At 45.1% G+C, this 17,834-nt stretch overlaps 1 long non-coding RNA gene across 1 annotated transcript in view; it reads left to right on the top strand.

The window, feature by feature from the left end:
- Positions 1-15,658, top strand: part of LOC126175450 (uncharacterized) — a 315,520-nt gene extending 299,862 nt beyond the window's left edge. Inside the window, exon 3 of the long non-coding RNA XR_007535568.1 lies at positions 15,528-15,658. This is a non-coding gene — a long non-coding RNA (uncharacterized LOC126175450). The remainder of the gene's footprint in view (positions 1-15,527) is intronic.
- The last annotated feature ends 2,176 nt before the right edge of the window (positions 15,659-17,834 follow it).

The raw sequence follows: 17,834 nt of genomic DNA, 5'->3' as shown, positions 1-17,834 counted from the left end.
TAACTATTTTTTAAAAGTTTTATTACGATTTCTTTGTTATTAGTTATGATTTAAAATTGAAATTAACACTGAACAAAAAAGTTTTTCTCTTTTTCAAAATTTTGTTAACCTTCAAAATATACAAGATATTCCATCAAAGTGCACGCATTCTCAAAGTGCTGCGTCAGAGGAAAAATTCCGGAACCCCTGCCGTGTAGCTAACTCCTATTTTCCTGAAAATTTCGAACATCTTGCATCATTTTACATTTATGAACGCATTTTCTAGGTCAACAGACCCTATGAAGGTGTCTTGATTTCTCTGAAGTCTTGCTTGCATTATCAACTGCAACGTCAGAACTGCCTCTCTGGTACCTTTACATTACTGATCATTTAGCAGGTGACGTATTCACAAGATTTGGAACTCTGTATTTTCACCTGTTGCAACATTAGAGAAAGATAAATATTTTATGTTCAACAAATAGAATATTGCTACCACGAATGGGAATTTCACACTTTCCAGAGTCTACTCAAATGGCGCTGACGTCATGAGAGGGAGATAAGTGACACAGTGCGTGTACCGATAAGTCAAGAAAGTTTTGCCTTCTCCTTATGACAAACAGACGGTCGAGATGGTAAGAACATCATAACCTGGCATACGCTGTCGAGATGGTAATGCTGTCCAGATCCAGGCAAGACAAAGTACCAATAAGCGAGGTCATGAAAACTGCAGATAGCAAGATTCATTTTCTTCTAAATATAACAAAGATCGACTGTTTCGTCAACAGAATGTATAAATCCAGTGCAAACGGCCAGTCACTAACCGCTGCCCATCCGCTGCCATTTTCAACAGAAGACGCATCGTGCCATAGGGTACTCAGCTTGAGGTTTCAATTTGAGCATTGCTGTTACTTCATATTCAGTCAATTACTTACATCACGAAATGTGTCAACAAAGATCAGATTCCAGTTGTGCAGGATATTTATCGAATACTGACGTTATTATCAAAAATCTCTACGAAAACCTCTGGCAAATCACGATACAGGACATCTAGACGAAGAGACAAGGGAATGGAACCTACTGGTTAAGAAGCTAGATTACTGACTTCTGTTGACTTTGTACACTTGGCGGTAATAAATAATTGGTTTATTGGTATCTCTGCTTTAGAGCTGACGAAAAAAATTGCTGTCAGTATTATACTGTTTTGTTTCAGTACTGCATTGTTTCAGTTATGAAGACACAGCTGATGTGAGCGCACATAGTTGCACAGTTGTGGGGCGCTTGTGCGTGTATGAACGTCAACAAATAGAGCAAACAATGGCAGAGATATTGAGATGTGTTTGAACTCCGCCCGAACAGGCCATGAAGGCCCAACGGTGCCCACCAGCCGCCGTGTCATCCTGCCACAGGTAGCTCAAAAAATGGTTCAAATGGCTCTGAGCACTATGGGACTTCAGTCCCCTAGAACTTAGAACTAATTAAACCTAACTAACCTAAGGACATCACACATATCCATGCCCGAAACGGGATTCGAACCTGCGACCGTAGCGGTGGCGCGGTTCCAGACTGTAGCGCCTAGAACCGCTCGGCCACCGTGACTGGCCCACAGGTAGCACTGATGAGAATATGGACGGGCATATGGTCAGCACACCGCTCTCCCAGCCGTGTGTCAGTGTACGGGACCATAGATTGAGACTTCTGAATCAAGTAGCTCCTCAGCTTGCCTCACAAGGGCTGAGTGTACCCTGCTTGCCAAAAGCGTTCGGCAGACTGGATGGTTACCCATTCAAGTGCTAGCCCAGCCCGACAGCTCTTAACTTCGGTGATCTGACGGAAAGGCCGTTGGCATTGAGACACGTTTACAGATCGCTTTAACGAGGCCCCATATCCGAAAGCTACCTGCATGATTGGAAGAAGCGTGATTTTGTTTTAGGCAATGTGAAAGGCAGGCCGCGTAATGAACGTAAGAAAACGCGAGAAGAGACGTGCGCCGGCGTTACTCACTCTACTGAGCAGGTTCCAATGAAAGCCATTCGCAATAGAGCAGCTGATCCCTAGTACCGCAGTCAACGTTGCACGACCCTATTAAAAAGGATAGTAAACGAGAGGGTTTAAACCGATCTGACAACAACATGGAGCAGCGATCTGCTCTCTGTTTTACTTTGCTGGCCAATTTTCAAATACGACCTCTCACTCAAGTATATTACACCGTCGTCCAAAATTAAAGCAATAAACGGAAATTTTGAAACGTTGCTTTTATTTTTCCATAAAATAGTATAACAAATGACAGTAAAGCAGAAACAATGCAACTAACTCAGAACGTAAACAACTGCAACATGCATACCGGTAGAAAAAAATGTTCTTCGTTTTTCCAACGTTAAAGATTTGTACGCACGTTCTGACGACTGTTTAATATGCCCTGTATGGGCTGTGAACCCCTCTGGTATCAATAGAGGCCTGACAACGATGGGTCATGCTGTGAATGATGATCAGTCTCATGTTGAGGCAACAACGCCCATTCTTACTACAGAGCTGTTCGCAGTCTTGGAGGGTGGTTGGTGGATGCTAACGCGATGCAAGCCGTCTCCCTAGTACATTCCAGACAAGCTCTATGGGATTCAAATCGGCAGAGCGAGCAGCCCACGCCATTCGTGTAATATCTCCCGTTCACGAGAAAACATCCATCACCCGTGCTCTATAAAGTCGAGCATTACCATCCATCAGTACGAAGTCTGGGCCCACATTACCTCGCAGCAACCGCAGTGAAGCCCTAAGATCTCGTCACGATACCTGGCAGCAGTTAAACCTTGCCGATTCACCCGTACAACTTCATGAATAGGGGTTTGAGTGGCAAACGTAATCTCTGCCCACACCATTAGGGATCCTCCTCGGTATCGGTCTGTTTCCGCAATGTTTGGGTCCCGAAATGGTGTTCCATGTTCCCTCCAGAGGCGAATCGGTCGAGAATCACTCTCCAGATTAAATTGGGACTCACCTGTGAAAACAACACTGGCCCACTGTTCAATCGCCCAGGCGGCATGTTGATGACCCGACTTTAGACCTTCTCGTCTGCGAAGACGCGTCACAGATAGGCATAAAGCAGGTCTCCGAGAATAGAGACTATTCTGCCGAAGCCTTCTGCACACCGTTTGCCTCGATACAACACATCCAGTGGATCCCGTGAGCTCACATGCAGTTGTCGTGCAGTACCAAGGCGGTACTGCCGTGCCCTAGTCAAATGACCGTCATCTCTTCTTAAGTCACACTGCCCTGGTATTCGGGATACTTTTTCAGTCTCTATAAACTGTCGCCACATCTGAGAAACAACTGAACGACTCACACTAAGCCATCGGGCTATATCAGTTTGCGACTGTCCTGCTTCGGTTCTTTCTGTGGCCCTCCACCGCAGAAAGTCAGGTAGGCATCTTCTCTATGCCATACTGCATCGTCTATGACTGAGCACACAGCGATTGTGGATGTGGGACTACCCGGCAAACACTACCTCGTTTCATAGGACTGACAAAGGAAACAGAGGAGATTCGAAGAAGAGCAGCGTGTTTCGTCACATGTTCGCTTAGGATGCTCGAAAGCATTACCAAGATGCTTATCCAAATGCAGTGGTAGACGCTACAACAAAGGTCTTAAACACTTCACGGTGTGCTTCACTGTTAAAATTCTATGAGTAGAGGTTCCTACCATGTCAGTCCACAAAGTTTCGAGACAGGGTTAATAAAAAATCGAGAAAGTTAAAATAGTGAAAGCACAGAATATTAGTACAACCGCGTGAAATAGTCAGAAATATGGTGTTGTTCCACTCGCGTATCACATTCGCACCTTTTTCGGTCTTGGCGAACTACCAGAGACCCTTTCTGCACTTTGTCATTTCATGGTAGTTTCATACTGGCAACACCAAGTCTCTCGTCAACCGTGATGATTTTTATCAGAAAAGAATTTTAAAAAGTCGTGGCAGACGTTCACGCGCCTTAGTACGGGAGTCAAGGTGTGCGATACAAACCTTGAAAACATTTTTCTGCTTCTTCAAAACATTTTGGAGAATGTCTTGAACACTTGATTTAGAGATGTTACACCACTGCAATTTGTGACGCAACAATGTTGCCACACTGTGGCTGCGCATCTACTTCTTAACAGCACCTGCACACAACAGACTCTTTTTGCTAGTTTGGCTTTGGGCAGCAAAGACAAAACAGCCAACAGCAGATACGAAAGTGTCATATTAGCATTAATGAAATTTTCACAATAGAACAGTAAGAGTGTGAAGTAAAGATAAGTTCGTTATATGAATTAAAAAACACAAATTTACGACGTAGTGTTTGAAGCGGGCCAGTTTCAGAGGAGAGTCACATCCACAGCTTCTTATAATTGAAAGCTGGACAACGGCGTTGTTTACATAAATACGTAAGTTCTTAATGCAATGTAAAAACACAAATAGAAGTCGCAGTTTTCAAACCAGGTTGGTTCCATGGATCCATGGGAGGGCGAAATTCACGTAAAGTATGGGTCAAAGCTAAATACCGGCGTCCTCTAAATAGTTCACGAGCAAATATATATATCACCCCTCAAAGCATGTACCTTCCCTCCTGACTCACCTTGTGAAGTAAAGTTGTTGCAGATATAGGGGCGGAGTAGTCCTCGCAATCACTTTTTGTATAAGATCGCCTGTGCGGCCAAGTATTTGGTACTTGCCAATATGAAGTGGTTCAGATCCGCCACCAGGCGTTGTGTTCTGATCACTGTATCCAGAAGCGATGATTTTCAACCGCTATAGGTGGACAGGCTAACATCCGCGTCCCAGCTTCATGCGGATGAGCGGCAGATGACGTCTATTACGTTCACCGCTGTGAAGCATGGCCACGAAGAGACGTCTGATTGTACGGGCGCCAGGTTGCCGCTCTCATAGAGCTGAAGTATGTGCCATTCACAGTTCAGTTGCGATAAGCAGCTTTCTTGGCTATCGAGTAGGTTGATCGCTCTACGATTTCTGCTAGCTAGCACGGTTCAAGGGATATTATACTTCCCCTGTTCTGAAACCAAACTGAAGTCCGCGTAAGGGATTGGTGTTGGGTGGAACTGTCCTTCCATAATGCTAAGAAGCGAGGCAGTCTCATTAAAGAAAAACGCGTTTATGACCGTTTATCCAAAGTAAGAGGAAGCCATTGCCAAATGTCTGCCCATCTGTTGTGGTCTCCAAGACATATCTGTTAGTCTGTTTATCAAAGGCCAGATATTGTAATTTCTGCAACATACTTTTGGAGTCAGTAAGGATGAACACGAGCTGGAATGTCTGCGTGTCATAATAAATAACCTACATGATAGCCAGTAGCACCGCCATGTAGATAGACGATTCAGGCGGCTGTGCAAACATTTGGAAAGTGTCGCTAGAGAGGGGCTGCAGTAGGCGTACCTCCACTCCCACCCTCCCGCCACCACACTTTTAGAGTCATCCGCATAGATGCAAGTATACTGTGGCCTACGTCTAGTAAGGATGTTCTCCAGTACACAACTGATTTCTCGAATGCACATCTGTTGTTTACAGTTGTTAATTTAAATTGCCAGTGCGCTGATGTCGCTTATAAGCCAGAAATAAAATCAGTCCTGGAATTTTTTAGGACGGACGGTGTAGAAGAAGCAGTCCTGTGTACACATCGGGGAAAAATCAAGAAGCTAAAATTAGAGACATTAGATCTCACGCAAAGGCTCACAACCGTTTTTCCCGCACACCGGGTGCGACTGAAACAGGAAAGGCGAAGTGACATTGCTACACAGAGTACGCTCCTCCCAACACTATAAGGTGGCTTGCGATTTATAGACGTAGATGCAAATGTACGAGGGTCACTGCAAAAGAAATGCACACTTTTTTAAAAAAATCCATCTCTTATTCTACATTTTTGAAAGTTTTACAGTGTGTAGATACATCCTTTAGGAACAATATTTTCATTTCTCCACATAATTTCCATTCCTCTCAACTGCCTTACGTCATCTTGGAACCAGTGCCCGTATACCCGCACGGTACAATTCTGGACCAACCTGTTGGAGCCACTGTTTTGCAGCGTGCACGAGGGAGTCATCATCTTCAAACCTTATTCCATGAAGAGAGTCTTTCAGTTTCCCAAAGAGATGATAGTCACATGGAGCCAGGTCAGGACTGTAAGGCGGGTGTTTCAGTGTTGTCCATTCGAGTTGTGTGATCGCTTCCATGGTTTTTTGACTGATATGTGGTCGAGCATTGTCGTGCAACAGCAAAACATCCTGCTTTTGCCGATGTGCTCGAACACGACTCAATCGAGCTTGAAGTTTCTTGAGTGTCGTCACATATGCATCACAATTTATGGAATTTATGGTGGTTCCACTTGGCATGATGTCCAGAAGCAAGAGTCCTACGAAATCGAAAAACACTGTAGCCAAAGCTTTTCCAACAGAAGGTGTGGTTTTGAATTATTTTTTCTTGGGTGAATTTGCATGATGCCACTCCACTGATTGCCTCTTCGTCTCTGGTGAAAATGATGGAGCCATGTTTCCTTACCTGTCACAATTCTTCCAAGAAATTCGTCTCCACCATTCTCGTACTGTTCCCAAACTTCGCTGCATACCATTTTTCTTGTTTCTTTGTGAGCCACTGTCAACATCCTGGGAACCCACCTGGCACAAACCTTTTTTAGCGCCAACACTTTCAGTATTCTCAAACACTTCCTTCCCCTATCCCAATGTAGCGTGACAATGTGTTCACTGTGATGCGTCTGCCAGCAGTCACCAATTCGTTAACTGTCTGCACATTGTCTGGAGTGTGTGCAGTACGAGGCCTGTCGCTGCGAGGAGAATCCTCAATACTGCCGTGCCCACTTTCGTCACGTAATCTGCTTGCCCACCGACTAACTGTACTGCGATCGACAGCGCAGCATCTTCATACACCTTTTTCAACCTCTTTTGTATGTTTCTCACTGTCTAGTTTTCACAGCACATGCTGTGACGGCGCTACTCACGGGAACAGGTTGAACTAAGTTTGAAAACAAACAGGAAGGCTGTATCTACACACTTTAAAACTTTCAGACATGCAGAATGACAACTGTATTTTTACAAAAATAGTGTGCATTTCATTTGGAGTGACCCTCGTATAACGTGTTGGTGAGATGCAGAACGCGACGCAAAGCTCTCTCTACAAAAATCAGAACCCGTTAACTGCTAGCGTCGTCGCGTTAGCTCTCGCGTCGCGTCCTGACAGCCGAAAACCACGTTGTCGATACCTCTCAGCAGCGGAGGAGAACGCCGCTGCTAGGGAGTGCCGTGCGCGAGGCACAGCTCACATTACGGAGAGGCGTCTAGTGGTTCGTCTCAGACACTCTCTCTCCATCACGACGCGATAACGCGGGAGTGAGGAAAGGCTTGCAAATCGCAGCTCACATGACAAATGCAACCTCCGCTGCGGCGGCGGCGGCTCTCGGCAGCCCCTGTTCGTGACAGCAGGCGCCGCCGTCTTCTCCCCGCCAGAGCCGACACGAAAGACGAGGCGCGCCGCAAAAGTACGCCTGCACACGGCGTGCGTCAGATGTCACAGTATACGGGGAAACATCCGCAGTCGCAAACATCTGTAAGGAGAGAGCTCGCCAGCCGCGCTAGGGGCGTAAAACGAGACGGCAGATGGGCCCTAAAGCCGCGGGCGCGCCGAATGGATACGTCGATTCGCGCGCAAAATCGTTGTTTGGTGGCACCCACATCGGCGGTAGTTGCAGCGTCGCTGCGGCGGTACTCTCTGGAACGTGTTTGCGCCGTCAGAGCTTCAATTTCGGACGTAGTACCGTCTTTGAACAACGCTCATGTAATATCTATTCTTTACCAGCTGTACCGAGCCACGCTTTGCTGTGATACGTTTGTTTGCATGGCCATCTTCCGCAGCAGCTGTTAAAATCAGTTACTATTACTTATCCGTATTGAGCTTACTGCAGTTTGATTAAAGGAGGACATTTGATACCAGATACAAAGAACGTGGAAGTACAGGACAAGTCGTTCAACTTTTGCAGGACATTTACACCAATACCAACGACCAATTCCCCCCCCCTCCCCCCCAAATCACCTGTCACAGCTCTACCGCCGGCCTCTGGTGCCCGAGCGGTTCTAGGCGCTTCAGTCTGGAACCGCGCGACCGCTACGGTCGCAGGTTCGAATCCTGCCTCGGGCATGGATGTGTGTGATGTCCTTAGGTTAATTAGGTTTAAGTAGTTCTAAGTTCTAGGGGACTGATGACCTGAAATGATAAGTCCCATAGTGCTCACAGCCATTTGAGTTTTTGAACATCTCTACCTAAAATACAAGATAATTTTCCTAATTTACTCTAACTCTCTCTCTCTCTCTCTCTCTCTCTCTCTCTCACACACACACACACACACACACACACACACACACACACACACACACACACACAAGTAGTTTTACAGGTTGGCAACACTGACAACGTGAACGAAAGCAGACGAACAGACATAAACACTGCTAGGTGCACAGTTTACAAAATAATCCAGTGGAAGAGATACTGTAAAATGCCATGAGCTGCCAAGCGCTTATGTAAATCGTTCCGACGTCAAACACTGCTTGCACGGAAAGAAAAAGCAGAATATGTAAAGAAAACCGTAAGTAGCTTGCAAACTAACTTTATAAACAAAATGCTATTTTTAACCTAAAACAACCAAAAGCGTACAAACGTATGAATCCAATTTGCAGAATTGGTTATTAAATACATCAGAACGAAGTTTCCTGCAGATTAAACTGTGAGCTGGAGCAGGACTCGAACCCGAGCCTTTGCCGTCCACGTGCAAACGCTCATCGACTGAGCTATCTAGACACGCCCTGCCGCAGGACTCGAACCCGAGCCTTTGCTGTCCACGTGCAAACGCTCACCGACTGAGCTATCTAGACACGCTCTGCCGTCACATGGCGAACTCCAGTGAAGTTCGAAAGTCGGAAAAGAGGCTCTCGCCAAAATAAAGCTGCGCTGGTTGGTTGTGAGTAACGGTTGGGAAGCTAGTCCCTACCGCAGTTGTCCGAGAAAGGCAAAGAGGTTGGGTTTCAGTTCCTATCGTACACACGGTTTGTATTTGCGAGGAAGCTTCACTCCAGTGCACCTTCACTACAGATGAAAACCCATTCCACATCTATAAACAAATTTGCTTTGGGTATCTGACGCAAAAATAAAGACGATACACTAGCAAGTATTCAAATAAGTATGTTCATGCGACAGGTAAATTTTTTTCAGAGACCTGCGTGAGAACCGTAAAAGAATTTTATTTCAGATCCTTCATTCCTTGTTTCAGTTGTTTCGACTTCCTTCTCTATAGTCTATAAGAATTTTGTGTGCTAGCTTTTGAGCATGTCTAGACGTGGTGTGTGATATATCTTCCATGACACTTTTAGCCTTAAATGGCGTCTACAAAAAGGTTTCTGGCCTGGGGCGCCACCGTCTGCAACTCTGGCCCTGCTCTCACCTGTATTTCATTCCCGCAAATCTCGGAGTCTGCAGCGACATTTCCCACCAACATTCCTGCGGTTTTTGGGAGCTACCAATTGGTCTTCACTACTATCTGTTGGCCATGTTTCCTGGAGTGTCTAAGTGTGTGAAGGTTATGATAGAAATGATAGAAGACGATCAAGCGGTAAAAGATCCGGCAGAATATTGAGGCAAAGGCAGTTATTCTCTTACAATCATCCGAAGGCTTATCGAAGAAAAAGATCAGTCACCAATCAGTAATCGATTCATAAATTTATTTTCTCTCCACAATTCGTATAAGTCACTTCTTTTGTCTATGCCACCAGGCAGGAAAATGCTTATAGAAACCTAGCCCTAGCGTAGATACCACATTGTATTAGTCTGAATAGAAGCCGCACATTATCCTCAAAATTCAGTCAAGAAAAATTAGGTTACGGATTATCTGCGCGACACTACAAATACCGACATATTTTTGCATCGTAGAAACATCAACTGTGGTGCTCGTTCCTTAGTTAAAGGCAGCAGATATTGCTAGTGTTTGTAAATGATGTTGCACTGTTATCGTCATTGATGTACCTAGTTAAATATTGTTGTGCTTACAGTTCTGTCCTTTTACACGATTAGATATGCAAAGTTTTTCTCTAAGTAGAGAGTAAGCAAATTCAGCATGACTGTTAACGTAGAGAAAAAACGTAAAGATACTTTGGAACTTGAAACATTTGTGACGTAAATTTCAAACTCGCAGTTATTCATTACACAAAGGCTACATTTAGTAGGAACTTCACCTGCCCATGTTAGGCAATAAATTCTGCCTGACTCATGTAATACTATCACCGTCAGAGAGTGGTACGGGACTGCAAGTCCCACCGCCACACCTCCAAAGTGAATTGCAGTGACGCAGTCACTGCACATTGGAAATTTACTGGCTCACCAACACAGTTAGACCGCAATAGACCGGTGATGCTGTATTGTAACATATCACCCCGGACTACAAGTCCATTTAAAAAAAAAAAAAAAAAAAAAAAAAAAAGAAAACTTGCGCTAAACTACAGACTGCACCACTCCTGATCAGCTGAAATACGTGAGTATAAAACGAACTATAGGCTTTGACACCCATACACATCAAATATTAATTACGTCCTGGACATTGTCCTCGAAGTAAGTGAAATTAGCTACAGTCCCTCATCTCCCATCCAAACCTTAGGCATGCTTTCCAAGGTTATCATACAAATGGCGGTACTGGCAGTCCTCCTCTCCCAATCGGGGTTCAGTTGGACACTCACACCAAATTTTAATTATCTACTGGGCATTGTCGCAGAAATAAATAAAACTATTTTCAATTCCCCACTTCCCATCAAACGCTTTGGCAAGCTTCCCTTGGTCGTCATGTGAATGGCGAAACTGACAGTTCTCCCAACTGGGGTTCACCGTGGCCCCTTCCTAGACTGCTGGTTCATTTGGCTGAGAAGCAATACGACTCTTTGAGGGTCGGATCTCAAAGAGACCACTACACTATGCTCTTTCAAGTATAGACTGAAATAAAAATGTATCGCTCAAGAAGCACTGCGTATGAAACACCATGAATGGTAGCGAGGACAACGCATTTTGACAGTAGAGTGCCGAAAATACCGACAGTAAAGAAACTATAAAAAAATCGGTATACAAGATTGTAATTAGAAAGCTGGTTTTTGTGTAATTTATGTACATACAACATACAAATCTGAATAATCCAGAATGAGATTTTCACTTTGCAGCCGAGTGTGCGCTGATATGAAACTTCCTGGCAGACTAAAACTGTGTGCCGGACCGAGACTCGAAATCGGGACCTTTGCCTTTCGCGGGCAGGTGCTCTACCATCTGAGCTACCCAAGCACGACTAACGGCCCGTCCTCACAGCTTTACTTCTGCCAGTACCTCGTCTCCTACCTTCCAAACTTTACAGAAGCTCTCCTGCGAACCTTGTCCGCGAAAGGCAAAGGTCCCGAGTTCGAGTCTCGGTCCGGCACACAGTTTTAATCTGCCAGGAAGTTTCAAATCGAAATAAGTTTGATCATACTGTGAACAGTTTTTGTAAATGGTCAATGGGACACAAACGTCCTCACTGACTTCCCCTTCTTAGCCTCCCCGCTTCCCACCCCCAACCCCCGCCGCCACCACCCGGAATTAAAAAAGCAGCTTAACATTCGTACTTCTTCGGTGCCCATCACATTAGGTACTTCACAGTTAAAACTTTTCTGGACCAATATGCATTTAGACACAACAATTACTCCCCTACTTGCACATTTGTCAGCTCTCTCTTGTCATCTCTACATTCTACTAGATGCTTATATGATAACCGCATCCCGGAACCTACAATATACGATCGCACTGAATGGCGGATGAAGACGGTGAAAGGAATGGCAAGGAGCAAGCGCTGGGACGCGACGGCGGAAACAGGGCGCTTTGTAAACACGCGGGGAGGGGGACACGAACCGCGCACGCCGGCCGGCCGCAATCTGCAAGAGTGCCGGCGCGCCCGACAGCCGAATGGATGGGTTTGATCTGCAGGAGAGCCCCGCCGCGCCCGCCATGCGTGCCGCCCGCCGCCCGCCGCCGCCACGGCTCCGATTTCCGCCTCTCGCCTGTTACGAGAACTTGGCCTAAACTCCTGTGACGTGGATTCATTCACCCTCTCACGTGGCACGCGATCAACAAATTATGGTCGGGATGAATCCCGTTCCGGCGTCTTCCGGTCGCCCGGTGAGAAGAAATGTGCCTCTGACACACACACACACACACACACACACACACACACACACACACACACCAGCGCGGGAAGTTCTAGAGGGAGAGGAAGAAGACGTACTCAGAAGAATGGAAGCGTTTTCAGAAAATGCAAGACGGGACACACGGTAAATACTGTAAGAGAAAATGTAAGTGATAAAAATAATTTCTTGTCATTCTTACCCACTTTCTTGCTTATGCAGTTAGGTTACACAGATGTCCCATTTCTCCTGACATCCCCGCATAACTTTTTTGTGCAGGACCAAAATACACTCAAAGACAAAAAAACCGACGCGCCACGAAGTAAATATCCGAATGAGGCGGAAATCGGTACGTATGATGCATACTTATAGAGAAACGAATCATTACAGCTTCAAAAAGATTGGACAATTCATTCAAGAAAAAGGGCTTCAGAAATTGAGCAAAACTCTGGCCTTAATGATAGCAGTTGTTCGGCTTAGCATAAATTGATAAAATATCGAGCCAAATTCTGTCTAATTGGCGGGCTAGATAACATAAATCCCGAGCTGGTTGGAGGGCCCATAATACTCCAAATATTCTGAATTGGGGAGATTCAAATGGCTCTAAGCACTATGGACTTAACATCTGAGGTCATCAGTCCCGTAGACTTAGAACTACGTAAACCTGACTAACCTAAGGACATCACACAAATCCATGCCCGCGGCAGGATTCGAACCTGCGACCGTAGCAGCCGCGTAGTTCCGGACTGAAGCGCCTAGAACCGGTCGGCCCCAGCAGCCGGCTCATTTGGGGGGAGATCTGGCAACCTTGCTGGCCAAGACAGAGTTTGGCAAGCACGAATACAAGCAGTAGAAACTCTCACCTAGCGCGGTCGGGCATTATCTTGCTGGAATGTAAGACCATGATGGTTTGTCACGAATGGAAACAAAACGCGGCATAGAATTCTGTTGACACACCGCTGTGATGTTAAACGTACCGCAGATGACAATAAAAGGGTTCCTGATATATAAATTAATGGCACCCCAAACCATCACCCCTGGTTGTCGGGCTGTATGACGCCTCATCAGACACGTCTTCGACCTAGAATCTTATTGAGCGGGGTAGAATTCTCTTCAGTTTTGAGTTCCGCTTCGAAATGAACCCCGGTGACTAGCAAGGATGTAACCTGAGGCGCCCCAGATGGTGCAATACCAACCTGACGGCCACAAAACCAGGAGTGATTGTCAGGGGTGCCATTGTATCTCACAACAGGGCCCCTTTGGTTGTCATCCGTCCCACCCTCACAAGAGAGCGGTACGTTGCCGATACCCTACACCCCATTTTGTTGCACTTCATGCCAAGCCATCCTGGGCTTACATTTCAGCAATATAATAACCGCCCACACACGGCGACAGTTCCTAGTGCTTGTCTTCACATTTGCCAAATCCTACCTTTTCCAGCAAGGTCTCCGTATCTGTCCTCAGTTGAGAATGTTTCGAGCATAGTGAGCAGGACCCTCCAACCATCTCGGGATTTGACGATCTAACGCGTCAATTGGACAGCATTTAGCACATCACTCAGGGGGACATCGAATAACTCTATCAATCAATGCCAAGCCGAGTAACTGCTTGCGTAACTGCCAGATGTGGACCAGCGAGTTATTGACTTGCTCAATTCCTGGAGCTCTTTCTCTTTGATAAATCATCCAGTGCCTCTGAAACTGTAATCATCTGTTGGCTGTACACGTACATCGCATCTGCTGGTTTTTGTCCCATTCGGGCAGTTCCTTCGTGGCGCGTCCTTTTTTTTATGTTCGAGTGTATGTATTCGCTCCGCTTGCTGCATGCTTGCTCCTTGCCCTCTGCATAGTGCTGCAGTACGCTTGCAGTAACAGTGTTTTGTACATATGCTGAACTGCAGTTCTTATGGGTCATCGTCTGTCGGAATACCTTTTTGCGTACAACACAACTGTTCTTTTCGCGTTCCTCCTGCATGTTCGAATCCAAACTAACCAAACTCGACACCCGTGAATGACACAGACACAACGAAAACTATATTTCCTCTGTACCCCTATTACACCGATGTCGTGGGTTTGCAACACTGTTTTTTCCTTACACGCGTGACGAATTTTCTTACCTGGGTATGAAATCACGAACTTCCGCGTAAGACAGCAATTGGTTTCATAATCAAAACCGATAGAAACTCCATTCTAAATATTTTAATTTCTCTTAAACTAGTAATCGGACATCAAACCCTCAAACTACGTTGAAATCGTCTGCTTTGGAACTAAGATCCTATCATCTGAAATGACTTAGTTAGTTTAAAAATACATATTTGATACCAACACTCTACCTCTGTAGCTGATACAGCTGTGAAAAGAAAGTATGCGTCGATTATTGAGGACTTTCTGAAAATTCATTTACGATGTCTCAAACGGTTCCGAAGATTTGTCAGATGAACACTTTAGGTGAATCATTCAGTTCGTCATATTCTAGGATAGCACCATCTGCACAAGTATTATACTACGTCGTTTACACAAACACTCCTTTCCATATTTGATATTTTCACATCTGTAGCCTTTTCCGGTGTTACCGAATAAGTGAACAGATCGTTGTAGGTCATTTTAGGTGCCTGATAGTCCATGAAAACTGTACTGGGTCTACTAACCGTCCAGATTCCCGATGTAAGGATTCAGCAGCCTAACATGTGTGTCGTGCTCCGGGACATATGAACTATATAAAATGTAACTGTATGGCCGGCTGGGGTGGCCGAGCGGTTCTAGGCCCTACAGTCTGGAACCGCGCGACCGTTACGGTCGCAGGTTCGAATCCTGCCTCGGGCATGGATGTGTGTGATGTCCTTAGGTTAGTTAGGTTTAAGTAGTTCTAAGTAACGGATGACATCAGAAGTTAAGTCCCATAGTGTTCAGAGCCATTTGAACCATTGGAACTAAGTCTAGTTTAAGAACAGTATGTGTTACCTTTTGTTATCTATGTCCAGATGAAATAGAACACTGAAATACTGACAAGCACAGAAAGTTAATGGTAAAATACATTTTCTGCATTTGCCAAAATATAATTACTTACCCGCAGAAGACCATGTCGACATGACAGACAGGCTCTATACTTCGACAGCAGACTGAGCTGTCGTCACAAGACGCAATGCTTGACCGTTAGTCAATAAGTGCAGCTGAAAATAAGTCGTAGCTCGGCTCCCTGTACAGATACTGTTTGTCACAACGGTATACTGGCTCATCTGACAGTTCTCCGTACGTAATATACGTTGAGAAAAACAGCAGAATGGCATGTTTACTAATAAATATTTTTCTCCTTTTCAGGCTTGGAATACCCTACACAAAAAACGCATGACTTTCGCCCTTGTGGATGTTCCGGGTGTTGCGAGGCTGTGAGTGCTACAAGACAACAGGTACGTCACACTTGTTCCGCCAGCTACGTCATCAGAATAGAGTATTGCAGCTTGCTTCCGTAAGAGATTAAAATCGTCGACATGATCAGAAATACCAACCTTGCTATCATCAACGGAAACTAAGTGTAGGGTAGTATAAATAGTACTTTGTCTACCTCACAAAAATGACCGCTGACCCGAAACTAAAAACAGAACACGACCGTGTAAATACTTTTCACTAATGGAAGCCTATATCACTACTGAAATAAAAATTTGAAGACAAATATATCAAGACTTCTTTCCTCTAATACTCGTTTTAGATGTCCAGATAACCTAATGTTGGGCACCTCTAGTTGCTTCAAGAGCAAGTACAGAAGTGATAATCGAAAAAAATCTACTGGGACGAAATGAGAGCCAGTCTTTTAATAAAGTGTAGCGGATGGCTCCAGAATCTCATCTAGCGGGTGCTGCGTCGTAGCAGGTAACAGATCACTCTTAGAGTTCAGCATAAGAAGGGCTAACGTAAACCCATTGGTTTGTTTTTGTTACGGAAGTAACTCCAGACCACAGAAAGAGGCAGTCCTGCAGTTTAATCTCTTCTACAGTTCTGGTGGGCTTACTGCAGCCATTTCTGTTTGAAGAGACAACTTTTGGAATTTCTCGTATAACACAAGGGGTGCCATCACCAACGAACGTAACTCATTTCTTCATTTTCTGTATTGGGTCGACTTTACGTGATTTCAAACAATAGAGTGATTTTTACCTGATGCAAGTAGTGATTCGTAATGTATATAAGGTAAGTACACTCACTTTGAGAAAAAAACAGAACACCTTGAACGACTTGAGATAGGACGTTCACAACCACAGAACATGTACATTAGGATGTTCTGCAGAAATGGTTACCATTTCAGCCACCTCGGTTCAGCATGTGTTCTATTGCCTAGGGCACAGGCACAGGTTCCGCTATGGGCGTTGTGCAGAAAGGGTACGGCAAGGAAAGGAAGTATGGAAAATATTGACATGAAGAAGGGATAGAATGATAGGACATCTGTTAAGACATCAGGGAAAACTTCCTTGGTACTGGAGGGAGCCATAGAGGAGAGAAACTGTAGAGAAAGACAGAGATATAATTGAGAATGTAGGTTGAAAATGCTACTTGGAGATGAAGAGGTTGGCTCAGGAGAGGAATTCGTGGCGGGCCGCATCAAACCAATCAGAAGACTGATGAATAAAAAAAAAAAGCTGCAAAGGGCTACTTGGAAGGGTAGTTGAGCAGAATGTGTAGTATCTTGAACAAAGGTTATAAGATAAATATATAATACTGAAACAGAGTGAAACGAGTTCAGTACCTGGCGTTTCTCGGGGAAGTACTTATTACAATCTTCTATTAGTCCATCTCGTCCTTCCCCCTCTCTCTATTCATCTTCACCACCCCTTGTCACTGTTCAGTTCCTACATACTCCACTGTCTGTCCACCTCCTCCTGCTCTTCTTTCTGTCCACCTCCTCTTCCCCCTCTCTCTGTCAATCTGCTTCTCTCTCCTCTGTTTATCTGCTCCTTCCCTCTCTGTCGATCCGTCTTGTCCTTCCCGTCTAGTTTCATCTGCTCCTCCCACGTCTCCATCATTTTGTCCCGTCCCTCTCTCTGTCCATCTCCTCCTCCCCCTCTCCCTGGTTATCTCCGCCCCTTTCCCTTCCGTGTTCATCTCCACCTCTTCCCTTTATCTGCCCATCTCCTCCTCTTCCCTAACTATCAATTTTCCTCCTATCCCTCTTTTCATTTCCTTCTCCCGCATCCCTCTGTCTACCTCTTCCTCCCCATGTCTCTGTCCATCTCTTCCTCTTTCCTTTCTCTGTCCTCTTCCCTTCCCCTGTCTCCACCTATCTCCTTGTCTTCCTATCTGTACCTATCTTCTCCTTCCCTTCGCTATCTCTCCATCTCATCGTCCTCCGTTCTCTCTCCACGTTATCATACCCCAATAGGAGTCTCGTGGTTCTAAGCCCTGCAGCATTTCTTTCCAGATTGTGATTAATATGGTTTCCAAATTTGACTGACGTCGTTCCAGGGGTTTAGGATGAGCGTTTAACCCGTGGCTTTGCCCGCATAAGCATGTATAAAATATATTTCAAACATATTTAACGTATTTCACGCGTATTCGTACACAAATTTCACCTCTATATCTAGCGAATTTCATCCTGCAGTTTTATTTTCGCACAGCTCAATGTGTACAGCATCATAT

Source organism: Schistocerca cancellata, chromosome 3 (genome assembly GCF_023864275.1).
Source record: "Schistocerca cancellata isolate TAMUIC-IGC-003103 chromosome 3, iqSchCanc2.1, whole genome shotgun sequence".
Lineage (NCBI taxonomy): Eukaryota > Metazoa > Arthropoda > Insecta > Orthoptera > Acrididae > Schistocerca > Schistocerca cancellata.
This window is presented reverse-complemented; position numbering and strand designations above follow the sequence as displayed.